The sequence below is a fragment of the Centruroides sculpturatus genome, unplaced genomic scaffold, assembly GCF_000671375.1.
Source record: "Centruroides sculpturatus isolate CEXI.00-Female unplaced genomic scaffold, Cexi_2.0 scaffold411, whole genome shotgun sequence".
NCBI classification, from domain to species: domain Eukaryota; kingdom Metazoa; phylum Arthropoda; class Arachnida; order Scorpiones; family Buthidae; genus Centruroides; species Centruroides sculpturatus.
Genome location: NW_019384776.1, coordinates 75,795 through 89,983, shown reverse-complemented (window position 1 = coordinate 89,983; position 14,189 = coordinate 75,795). Strand labels below are relative to the sequence as shown.

The 14,189-nt window shown below is 25.1% G+C and overlaps 1 protein-coding gene across 1 annotated transcript in view; it reads left to right on the top strand.

Annotated features, from left to right (window-relative positions):
• The window catches only part of LOC111629089 (suppressor of lurcher protein 1-like), a 58,700-nt gene that overhangs the window by 28,930 nt on the left and 15,581 nt on the right, over positions 1–14,189 (top strand). The window lies entirely within an intron of this gene.

The following is a 14,189-nucleotide window of genomic DNA, read 5'->3' as shown; positions in this document are numbered from 1 at the left end:
TATAAAAGGATAAATATATAATAAATGTTTAAATATTTAAGAATGGTTGCTGATGATAACGATGTTAAACAAAGATCGTTACTAATGATAATGGTGTTACAACGTTGAACAAAGACATTAAAGATATAGGATCACATTTTCCAATTATATTATCGTAATTCATGTTATGATGGATATCGTTTCTATTTTTATTTTTTGATTTTGAATATTATTTCGAAATAAAGAACTAAAATTTTACTTGTAAAAGATTAATTTCGCTCTAAATTTGATTACATTTTTATCGAAATAAATTATTTTAAAATTATTTATTGTTATGATTTTCATCTGTTATTTTTTTAACTGAACAAGTTTGCTATTGTTTTTCTAATTTTTTATTCTAATATTTATGAATGTAATCTGCATTCATAATACAGTATCTAATCTTACTGGTATATAAAATCAATTATAAGATTTACTACATTTGATTTATATGTAACCATCATATCCAGGGTTAATTTAATTATAATCCTTACTTTCATCAAACGATGTAAATACATATTTAATATGTTATNCACCATATTTAAAAAGAAAATACATTGATCATAATTTCAGAATTTAAAAGTTCTGAATTCTGAATGGATGTTAGAATATCAACAACGCGATTAGGGCTAAAAGAACACAGGTCGAAAATGAAGTTACCATTTAAAAGAGTTAATATCTATTTTCTTTTATATAATATTTAACATTTTAATTTTTTCATATTAAATTTTTTTTTTACCATAGAATATAATAAAAATAAAATACTGTTTATTATAATAGCACGATATATTTCACTCCATTATACTTATAATAGAAAAACAGATTTATTTTTAAAGAATAAAAGAGAATCTTTTAAAATAAATTATCATAATTTCTTTACTTATTTTATGCTCATTTCAAATATTTAAATTTAAGACTTTACTTAATAAATCAAATTGTTTTGAATATGTTAATTCGAATAAAAACTTTGAATTTTCTTTAAAGTCATTTCTATGTAAATTTAGAATGAAAAAGCATTTCTCAGAAAACCGAAACACTTAATAAAGTTCAACTGGCGAGAAGTAATCCGTAAGTTAAACAAGGTTTAACTACTTTAAGGACAACAAACAATTCAATATCGTCATTGAAACGTCATGTTTACAAAAACCCCAGATTGTAAGAAGTCCAGTTAGACTTCTCCGAAAAAGTAATGTGCTATACATCTGGTGTCATATACCTAACAGCAACATTTCCATGCAAACGAGCAATAACATTCCCTGCTAGATTTTAGTAACTAAAGCCAAGTAACTGTATAAGGTTAGACCGTGAAATACGATAGTACTTATAAACCTGCTGAAAGGACTATATTCTAGATTGGAAAGACAAGTTTAAGCCCCTTGGTAGATTGGTTTTGTTGGAAATGAGCAAAGATATGTCATGAATGCATTCAAGACGCTTATTCGCTTATCCTTTCAAATATGTTTTATGAGTTATTGGATCTTTTTATAACGTATATAAATTGTTAAAGAGGTAGTTTGGACAGTCGTTTATGAATAGCCTGTATCGATGAATTATCTTGAAGTGAGTCTACTATTAAAAATTTTGCATATGCTAATAGTTTATACATAACTTATTCAAATTACGATATATTTTTACTTAAACCGTGCAAGACATTTCGAAAATTTATCCTTCTATTTGTAAAAATAATGTTAAGAATATTTTATATTTTTATTTAGTTTAAATTTATTTATAATTACGTGTAATTAAATTTATAGATTACAGTACATTTACGTTTCTGTTTTAATTATCTATTATGATCGAACCTTAATAAAATTAATGATAATACAGATTTTAATTGCGAATTGGGAAATTACGATTCCATTGCAAATAGGCAAATTATTCGAAAGTGAAAATTACATAAAAACAATTACTTAATTACATAAAAATTGAAGCAAAGTAATAAAATTAAGAGATAAATTGATAAGTACAGGAATGAAAGTGTTAATAATGAATCAAATTTTGTTTCATTTATCGTGATTAAGTAACTTCATCTCGCAACTGACATTCATCAGAATGTAGGAGCAGCGGGCGATTATTTTGCCATGAACAATTTCTTAATTTGATTTAACATTTTGAACTGATCAAATCACTACTTTTCTCTCCCGAGCAATACGTTTTCAATCATTTCTTTCCTTAATCTAAGACCTTTTAATTCTTAAATGCATTTACAGCTCTTAAACTCTATTTCCACTTAAAATATAAGAAGAATGAAATTAATATTTATTTTTACATGATTAATGCGTGCTGTGATGATCATTATTATTTATATTTGCAATTAAGATTTCTGAATATCTCATTTCTAATAATTGCCGTTAACGTTTTCAGTCATCTATTTGCATTCAAAATTTTTATATCGCCAGTTAGTTACAGACGTTACATAAAATTAAATTAATCCCAAAACATTCATTTATAATGGGGATACTATTTTATGATATCTAGCAATTAAAATAAGCCTGGCTATTGTAGGCTTTATATATAGAAAAAGAGATCTATATACACTGGAGATTGATTGGTAGAAGCATTTTTTTGATAGTTCTGATAGATTCCAAAAGCTGTTCTCATTTGATAAAATAAATGTGATAGTGTAAACCTGTGTCCTTTATCCGCCAGCTTCTAGAAGATGTCGGAAACAGTAGCAACTTGGATAGAGTCGACAAGCTTTGGTAGAAATGAAAGTTGTCCTTCGAGACATATACTTTTCCTGTCTTGTGTCGGTAAGTCGATGCTGGTTTATATTGCCTTCAAGTTTTGAAGAAAATTCAATAGACATCTATTCTATAGATTACGGCCTGTGAGATTACCTTTGAAGAGAATTTCTACAAATTCACCATGTAGCTGTAAATTATAAATTTTTTTTATAAATTTTTAAAATATGATTATAAAAATATCATTTTTCTTAAAATAAACTTTATAATTTGATAGAAAATCATTTCAAAATAAACGAATTAAAATAAATTTTTGCTAATAGAATGATAAAGAAATTTTATATTTATCACACACACGTTTAAGGATGTTGTAAAATATTGTTTATTCACTCTTAATATTTTAAAGAACACGAGAAAGATTTTGAGAAGAATTTTCATGGAGAAATAAGAAAAAAAATTAAATTTTTATTAAAGAATTATGTTTAGTAATTTATTCTCGTTTTTTGTCTTTGAATATCGTAGGCTTTGTCAATAATTAGTTGAAATATTTGTTTTATTATAAAAATATTTTTATAAATAATTGACATAATATTTCAAAATTTTTCTAGACATTGCTTTTTTATGGAATTAGTGACTCTTGGTTTTGAAATCTTTGACAAAGACGGAAAATAAGTTCAGTACAAATCAAAGAAAGTTATATTGAGTCGTAAGAAGTGGTCTTTAGACATCAATCCACTTTTATGGAGAATTATTATACTTATCTCGTCTGTAGACTGTGAGTGGCACTATTTGACTATTTCTCGATGTTCAGTATGGTTTTCTTGTTCAAATGTTTTCTTCTATAAAATCCTACAAACTTTTCCATTTTAACAATTTACAAATATGATTTTAACGTATTTCTTTGTTGTAAACATTAATTTAATGGAAATATTTTTTATCAGAGATATTTTATAATAATGCTATAATACTATACTTCAGTTATTTCTAAAAAGTATTTTATTAACATATAATCATTGATATACAATCAAACCTCTGAACAACGGCCACTGATGAAAACGTGAAAAAAATGACCCTTGTTAAGAGGTCGATATTATTTGGAGGTTATTTTATATGCATTTTTGTTTTAAAAAAATTCCTGAAAAAACGGCTGTTGTTGGAAGGTAGCCTTTTTTTTATTCGATTGCGCATACATTATATTTGACTGATTTCAATTATTTTTATTTTTATTGAAAATTTTATTAACCAATTAAAATAATAAATTCAGCATCATACATACACACACACACACACATATATATATATAGCATCTATTCTTATGTTTATTCCTGTATTTCAAATATTTATATTTTTAAATAATTTTTTCTTTTAGTTTTTTAAATTTTCCTTTTATTATAAAATGTAATAATATAAGTATTTTTAATATTCAGATAGATGTAACGATATGAATATTTTTGACCTGCAGATAGAAAAGATAAATTATTTAAAATATTTTTATGAAAAACATCTACCATCTTCATAAATACAATTGCAGCTTCACTTTCTTCCACTTTCTATTATAATATTCATCTCTTGTAAGTGACTTTTCCTGCCTATTCCCTTTTCCATTTCCTCATTTCTTTCTTGGAATTTTTGTTATAATGATTCCATTATATTTTTCTAAAAACATAAAGGTGGAATGAAAGTAAAGGAACTGAAATAAAGACGTTGCTGAATGTAGACTATCTCGTTTGTGATGATATGTGTTCTCGGACTAATTTTGAGATACTGTTAGGCAGTAAAACCTGGTAGAAAGATAGACACACCATTTCGCAGTTGGAATGATACAACCCATAAAAGTCGGTCTGTCCTTGGAAGAGGATTTGGCAGAAATCACCACAAAGTCCACAAGACATTGCATTTGTTCTAAGTGCGTTGTTTTCGTTGTAAAGTCAATAAATCAAGGCAAGATTTTCAGCCAACAACGGAAGCGCTCATGATATCGAGTCTCTAAACAAGATTAGGAGCAACTGTGCAAGAAAAGTGGAGAAAGAGAGTCACCAGATTTCTTAAATCCAGCCTCGATGATTCTTTTCTGTCTTCTTTCCTTTTGACGGCTAAAACATACAGAATTTTATATTAATACTTTGTATAAAACCTTTTGATTTTTGCTTTTTCTTCAATTTAAAGATCTTTTTCTTTTGTTTTGAAATGTTAAAACGAGATTGTAAGAGAGTCTTAATCATAAATCACTGAGCTTTAACTTAAATCAAAAATTTCAAATATGTTAAGAATATTTGAAATGTTTTCTTCAACGTAAATAATTTATATCAACAAAATTTTTGATCATATAAACTTTGTTTAAAGTAAATGGAACAGTATAGTATATAAAGTTTTGCCATTTTAAGGATGGAAAAGTTTACGAATTATATAAAAACATTGTTTAATGCCTTGAGAAATTTAAGAAGTATAAAGAATCATAGAAATGTCGCAAATGAGAAAGTTTTGGTCAAAAATGTCGGCCATTAAATAGATGCAAATTAATTAACTAAAAAATTATTTAACATAACAAAGTATTTTATAATTGTAATTATTCACTTTACAAAGTTAAATTTTTATTGAGATTGAAATAGTCTTCTTAATATTTATTCAACTTTAACAAATTTGGAAGAAAATAAACAAGTTTGATTTCATTTATACTTTCTAAACAGATAAAAGATACTTTAAAAAACTTTACTAAACGACTAAAATATCTACTTACAGAAAATTCTTTCTTTGCTAATGTGCTTTCCTTTGAATTAAATCAACTATTTAGAGACAAGTCTAGAAAAGCTATCACTTTTAATTCGTAAAGGAAAAAGAAAGAGGTAAATAAGAAAACGAAGCAAGGATATCAAAAGAAATCTGACGTTAAATTTTCAAATGTGCAATTTTCTTTTTTCTGGAAAATCATCTTATGCTTAAAAGAGCTATTTAAGCCCGAAAAATGTGATTGAAGTTCTGTAGAATGTCACTTTTGAAAATCCAGTGATGATTGCGGTTATACTACTCTGAATAAGAATAGATAGCATTCTTATTGATGGTTATGTAAATCGCTGCGATTTGATGTTATGTAATAAAGAAGTGAATGGAAATTATTATAATATCACCATTACTCTATTTTACTGATGCCGGATTAAGCAAAGAAAAAATCAAATCGATTCTTATTCAGTTTTAAAATGTTTATAGTAAACTAAACCTTGCTAGAGTTATTTATTATTATTTTTTCTTCACAAGTTTTAACGGCATTTGATTATAAAAATATAATAAATATATATCACAAAATTTTAAATATTTACTAGAATAAATCATAACAAATCAGTTATCTTCAGGCTATTTATTCGGCTTATTCGTCAGTATGAACTCGGGATATTTACCTTATATACAGAAGATAAATAAACATTAATTTATCTTTTTTAATTTGTTATTTTTACGCATTTTTCATATTTTAAAATGATGAATGGTGTACTAATCCCACCAAAACATTAAAGTTAAACAACTCTAATTAGAACCTTGAAGATTAATCATTTGAGTAATGACTTTCTAGTTTTGATAAATGTTAATAAGTTTCTGGGTATATTTTAATAATAATAAGATCATATTTCTTAAAATTACAGTGATTTTTTAAGTGCAATGATTGTTTTATTGATTTCTTAAAAGCACTTTTTGTAATTTTTTCCCTGACCTATTGCTGATGTGAGTGTTTTCTAGTATTTTTGAGGTATCATCATTTATCCCACTGAAACATTATCAGAGCGTGGTGAATCAACAGAAAGACAGCGGTTTGAAGACATCTGTCAGTGACGAGATTGACAAACGACGTTTTCACGTTTTTACAGAAAAAAATACTGCAGCCGAAAGGTTTTTGATGATCGATGCTAGTTCGCACTTAGCCTCTGTCGCCATGCGGTCGAAGCTGTCAATAGCAGTGTAGTCATCTAAGAACTGTCAAAAGCTGATCTAGTTAGCTTAACTATAAAAATCAAGGCTGCAATTTTTGAAAATAAGATTGTTCGTTCGTTGAGCGGAATTTTATTTTATTTTTTAACTGTACTAAAGAAAAGAAATACAAAGTAAAATGCATTTTATAATTACTAAAAAGTCTGATTACTGTTATAATTCTATAATTATATCAAATGAAAATTATATGTAATTAATATTTTTTTGTTAATACTTAATGTTTCAGTGACATTCCTTGTGATTATTTTATAAGAAATTAAAAAGTAAATATGTTAGGTAATGAATATGAGAAAAATAACAAACATTTCAGCAAAAATATCTCGTAAAATTTTGGCAAAATGAAAGCTTATTTTATTTTAATATAAATAACGTTTTTAAATTTTTACGTAAACATAACCTAAACTAATTTTATAATAATAAATTAATTTCTGGAGATTAGAACTACATGAAGGGCAATAAAAGGAATATAGTGATTAAATTAAGTATAAAATAGCTCTCTATATTTTAGAGAAAATTTTGTGCATTGAGCTCTTTATTTCTCTTTCGTAGTCTTTTTATGGTTTCTCCTTTACTTACAAATATTATTATACATCTTTTTTCACATTCATTAATGTACTTTATCTCATCAGCTAATAAGAAAATATACTTACTATCGTAAGGAATCAGTTTTAAATAGTATCTGTATCATTATAAATTTTTTAATGTAATTCGAATATGGAGTAATTCTCTATTCTTTTTTTATTTCCTATCCTATCCTCTGATCGACTGCGTTGCAAATCGGGCATGTCCTTAACAAGCAAAATTGCGGCTGGTCATCAAGTCCCTAAGGTGCTGATACAACGTATTAATAAATCCAATCCAATATATTTTATCTGGTCATCACTATTTTCGATTGTAAATAAGTTTTCTGCAATTCTGCAATTATTCAAATATTACTTGTAGTTATTTATTTAGATTCCATGAAGAATGTCATCTTTTTACAATTTCAATTTTATAAAAACAAAAGTTAGAATATGACTGGCCATTAATTATGTCTTCCTCTATTTCTTTGTTTTCATTTCGTTTCATTGCTTCTCTGAAATTTTTTTCATTTTATATTCCCTTTGGGTTATTCCTTTTTTGAAATGTCAAGATGCTTAAAATTAATATAATATTTTAAAAACAAAAAGTTAAAACACGAAAAACAAATTATGATCGAAATTTTTGCTGTTTTATAAAAAGTTTTATTTTAAAAAAATATAAAAATTTATTTTTTAATTTGTTATTTTTACGCATTTTTCATATTTTAAAATGATGAATGGTGTACTAATCCCACCAAAACATTAAAGTTAAACAACTCTAATTAGAACCTTGAAGATTAATCATTTGAGTAATGACTTTCTAGTTTTGATAAATGTTAATAAGTTTCTGGGTATATTTTAATAATAATAAGATCATATTTCTTAAAATTACAGTGATTTTTTAAGTGCAATGATTGTTTTATTGATTTCTTAAAAGCACTTTTTGTAATTTTTTCCCTGACCTATTGCTGATGTGAGTGTTTTCTAGTATTTTTGAGGTATCATCATTTATCCCACTGAAACATTATCAGAGCGTGGTGAATCAACAGAAAGACAGCGGTTTGAAGACATCTGTCAGTGACGAGATTGACAAACGACGTTTTCACGTTTTTACAGAAAAAAATACTGCAGCCGAAAGGTTTTTGATGATCGATGCTAGTTCGCACTTAGCCTCTGTCGCCATGCGGTCGAAGCTGTCAATAGCAGTGTAGTCATCTAAGAACTGTCAAAAGCTGATCTAGTTAGCTTAACTATAAAAATCAAGGCTGCAATTTTTGAAAATAAGATTGTTCGTTCGTTGAGCGGAATTTTATTTTATTTTTTAACTGTACTAAAGAAAAGAAATACAAAGTAAAATGCATTTTATAATTACTAAAAAGTCTGATTACTGTTATAATTCTATAATTATATCAAATGAAAATTATATGTAATTAATATTTTTTTGTTAATACTTAATGTTTCAGTGACATTCCTTGTGATTATTTTATAAGAAATTAAAAAGTAAATATGTTAGGTAATGAATATGAGAAAAATAACAAACATTTCAGCAAAAATATCTCGTAAAATTTTGGCAAAATGAAAGCTTATTTTATTTTAATATAAATAACGTTTTTAAATTTTTACGTAAACATAACCTAAACTAATTTTATAATAATAAATTAATTTCTGGAGATTAGAACTACATGAAGGGCAATAAAAGGAATATAGTGATTAAATTAAGTATAAAATAGCTCTCTATATTTTAGAGAAAATNAATAAATATTTATTATATTTTATTTAATTATTATAAAAATTACTTTATTTTATTACTTTAATGATATAATAAAAAGAATTTATAATATCTTTCTTTGAAGAAAAAAATAATAATACAAACTGTGCTAAATTTATAGGATAAATGATGCTAGCATTACTCGAAGTGGTTTTTTTTAATTATAGAAAATAATTTTGTTATAAAATTTAGTTTGAAATAATAATTTTAATTAAAAATAAAAATATCTTACGTACCAATATTTAATTTTGAATCCCAAATTGAAAACTTTGAAGATCGAGTGATTTAGAGAAATTGAATTACAATAAAATTAATTTAATAAGTCATTTATTATTCTGATGAAAATAAATTTCTTCAATTAATAAATATTTATTTTTTAAATTAATAATGATCTTCTGTGACAGTTTTATACAATAATAAAAAGCACACTCTCATGAGAAGTCACTTTACTCAAAATTATAAGATATATTTTATAATTAAATTTATAAATAAAATATCTGTTTACTTTCTGAAAAGTCATCTCAAAATTTAGTGGATCAATATTTTAAATATTTAATATTCTATTACAGCAAAGGTTCTTAACCTTTTTGTTTCATGGATATCTTTCCAATCAGGTAAAGGTTACAGACCCCTTCTTGAAATAATGTTTTTAAATGCATGAAATAAAATTTACAAACTAATTATATAGAAATGTATTTATTAAAATAAAAAAAAACTTATGATATAGTAATATATGTGCCTTTTTAACACAATAATTAACAATTTCACAAAATAACACAAAGTTAAGATAATAAGTTGACTTTTACCCTTGAAAACTTTCTACGGACCTCTTGTTAAGAACCACTGTATTACAGGAATAAAAGTGTTTCAAAGTTCTTTGTAATAGCTTTCGAATTTTCTATGATTATTTTTTTAAATTTTAAGATTATTGATTTAATCATTAACTCTTTAGTGAATGATTTTAAATATCCAAAATATAAACATTAATAAAACATTACATATCTAACGAAAATGAGGAAGGCGTTATTTACAATCAAACTTCGATTTAGCGCTAATATTTGTTGGGGCATTGACACTAAAACGAGTGTGGTGCTAAGCCGAAGTACGTCAAAGAGAGTCAGATATAGTAATGAGCTGTACACAGAAGGTTGAAATTAAAAAAGTCCCGTGATTTCATAATAACAATATCGCTTGCAATGCATAAACAAATTTTCTATTTATGGGGAAGCAAAAATTCATTGACGTTTTACGAGGAAGGCGTTATTTAGAAGGGCACTGTATCGAGATTTCACTATAAATATGAAATTCATATACACTGTCAAATCGCAAATGTAATTAAATTCGTTTTTATGAGCTTATGAGATGGTTAAAATCAATTAGATAAAAGCAAGAAGAAATAAAATTGGTTTAATTAATTGAATTTTCAGTAGGAATTGGAAAATATAAAATCTTTCTGATTCAAACCTAACATTTATTTATTTGAATTTAGTCCTTTTTGGGGGGATAAAAATGATTAAACTGGGAATTATATTTTAAACTTAATTCATTAATTAATAAATATTTGTCAATAGTTATTCATGTGCAGATAATGATAAATAATTTGAAAAATTATTTTTTTAAGATTATTTCGAATGTTTTTGAAACTTATGTACTGTACTGTACATTCTTATGTAAATAAATTACAAAAGTTTCAAGCAATCTGTGGTATGATCAAAAACACTTAAGAAAGGAAAATAGAGATGTAACACAAATTTTATAAAGTTATGGTAATTCCAGTTCTGTTATACGATTCTGAAACATGAGTGATCATAAGCAAGTGAAATGCAATTTTTTCAATATGTTAAAGGCTGCTTCAGACTGGATAGATATGGAACGAAGGCATAAGAAAAGATCTAGATATATTCTTTATTAATAACAGCATAACAAATATAGGCAGAAATGGAAACAACACGTAAACAAAATGGCAAACACAACTGCCAAAAGAGCTGCTCATATATAAACCAAGATGAAGGGACACTCAGGACGAGAAAACTCAGGAGAAATCGCTTAATTCTTAAATGATCTAAGAAAACCATTTTTATATTTTAAATCTAACAATTAGTTTAAAATAAAACTCGCTATTTTTTTATTTTTTATATTATTTTAAAGATTAAATTATTAATAATAAATAAAAATTTATTGGTGCATTAAGATGTTAAATAATTGTTTTTTTAATAAATTTTTTCTTCTTAAGATTATAAAAGAGCAGCATTATTTAAATTAATTATTTTTGTATTGGAAAAATATCTTTATACATATTAAATAATTTCTTATTACAGATTTAGTATTTTAATAAAAGATTGTAAAATTTATTAGTAAAAGCATCGTGCAATATTTTCGTTTTATCGCTTCATTAAACCATGAATTTGATATTTATTTAGTTTTAATTTATTATTTTATTTACGGATAAAAACTTAATGTACAGAAAAATAATATGTTTAACCAAACAAGAAAAACAGTTATTATATGCTCTATTTCGTTAATTATAAAAATTATCTGACTTTAGATGAAAATAAATCATTTCTTTTTGGAACATAATTAAATTAAACCGGGTGAAATTAGAAACTAAATAAAAAATAAATAAATTAATCTACTTACGTCTTGTTTTACTAGATGTGTTAATTAATATCATTCAATTAATTAATATAAAATGTTTATCTTAGATTTTTCATTTCTTTCGAGTAGGATAAACTTGATTAATTATTCGAAATTTATACATCTTTTAAGAGTTTTCGTTTGTATTTTCTTACTTAATAAATAGAGAAAGAGTTGGCGTGTTATTTCTTTCGATCGTTTTACTGTCAATTTAGATAGCGAATTGATCTCTAAAATGCCACAAATCATTAAATATTTTACTATAATAGTCATAAATTAGTCTTGTAACATGCACCAATACCCACTAGACATGTCAAAGCTGCCAAATTGCCCATAGGATTGTCCGTAAACTTTCCACTGTATTATTATCCGTGTTTGTTGGAAAACAAAATTATTAATGCGTATAATAAATTTAAAAATTTTCACTAATAGTATAACAATTCTTTATTTATTTTGAAATTTAAACATTTTATAACAATAGAAGCTTAATAAGTTATATATGTATAAATTAATATAATTATATATTAAAATATATTTACTTTCCTTGTTTCATTAAATTAAATTATTTATTACATCATCAATTATCCGTTCCTTCTTGCATGAATTAAAGAAAACTTGTCTCTTCTTTACTATTTCAGCAATGGCTACATTGAACTATGATCCAATTATCCATTTGTTTTGTATTTATCTTGAACAATATTTAAATGTCTCTGGATAAAATCGTTTCGATCGTAAAAAGGACTTCTCTTTCCTAGTTTTCTGCAACTAAATCAATAAACGGAACAGTTCAAGGACACTTTGGTTCCATTGTTGGTCAAGAGTTTATCGAAGCTAGAAACGTTCGATTGGATATTTCAATAGACGAAGGCGCTTTCTTTAACATACACACAACAGACAAAGAAGATAAAAATGAGTTTAAAGTTTTTACTACGTTTAAGTTATGAAAACATCATTAAAATATTCTATCAAAATTCATGTAAATCTGAATTATTCTGAAAAAGTTCAGCATTTTCGATATTTTTATATTTAAATTATTTAATATTTGCTTGCATTTTATTANTAATTATTATAATAATTAAAAATGAATTTTAGACATGAATTTTTATTATTACTGATTCAATGTGTTATATTAATCTTTTAATTTTGTATTAATATAAAGCTTCATTGCTTAAATAATTTAAAATTAAAAAATGTTATTGTTTTAGAAAGTTAATATCACTATTAGTACTTGAAATAAAGATGTATAGTACTTGTATTGTACAGATTTATTTCATATTTTATTTATACAGATTTATTATTAATACAAATACTCTATTGTATTGTTTGTTATTTATTAAGTCAGTTAATTTGTCATTTTGTATAGTAACAAGCTTAACATTATTAAAATATGTATAACTTAATTATGACTATTAAAATCAATGAAATAAACTCTTAGTTTTATTTAAGTAAAATAAGTTCTATGTTGAAAGTACAAAATTTTAAAAAATTAACAAAAGAATTAATGCAATTTCTTATTCTTATATTTTTAAAAATAATTTGTATTTGTCTACCCTTTAAATAATTCAAAATCCATTTTAAATTCTTTCGATTTTTCAAAGAATACATTTAATTAAAATCTTGTTTATTTACTTAATTATAGATATTGTTGACATTTAAATTCAAAGGAAGTGTATTTTTTAAAAGTATTGCTCATATATAATGTGTTATTCAGATTATTTCAATAGTAAATATGATTAATATTTAGATATGAATTGTTTTATAGAAGTGACACGATTGAAATGGATTGAATGGGACTCCTGCATACTCAACACTCCGCAAATCTCGTTTATTTTCAGATTGTATAATGTATCGACAGAGTAGAAAAAGTTGGCCAAAACTTCGGTTGATCGATCCGAACGTTCTTTGAATTGCTTCTGGACTTTCTCTCCAATAACTACGCTGCCATCTGGCGTTTAAAGTTCAAATCACAATAAATGAACTCGAAAATGCTTTACCTAGGAATGTTACTAAATTAACGCAAAATAATTATGGTTTCGACCTATAAAAAAAAAACATTTCGCCTATGAATGCGTCAAAAAATAATCGATACTTGGCTTGGACTCGGAAATGAAAGCTTAATGAGGTGACGATAATTTGGACATTTAAGTATGATGGGATGATGAAAATCTAGATAGATAATTTGTTCTTCACTAATATCTCATTAACTGTAACTGCCTCCCATTCTGTTGGCAGATTCTGATGACTTGATAATATTGTCGATGCAGTTATTAGTAAAACAAAAATTTATCTATTTTTCAAATACTTAATTTTTCACTTCTTCAATGAATTTGAGGGAAATTTGATTCGTGTAAAAATCTAATTATCACGCCAGTACATTACTCAAATACTGTAATAATATGTCCATTCGAAATTATAATAAATCTTTTTATAGATTTAAAGCATTTATATATATATAATTCTGAACGAAAAGTTTGTTTTGTTTGAGATCATTAATTAAATAAATATAAAATATAGCTATAAACAACATTAGGAGTAACAATGCAGTTTTAT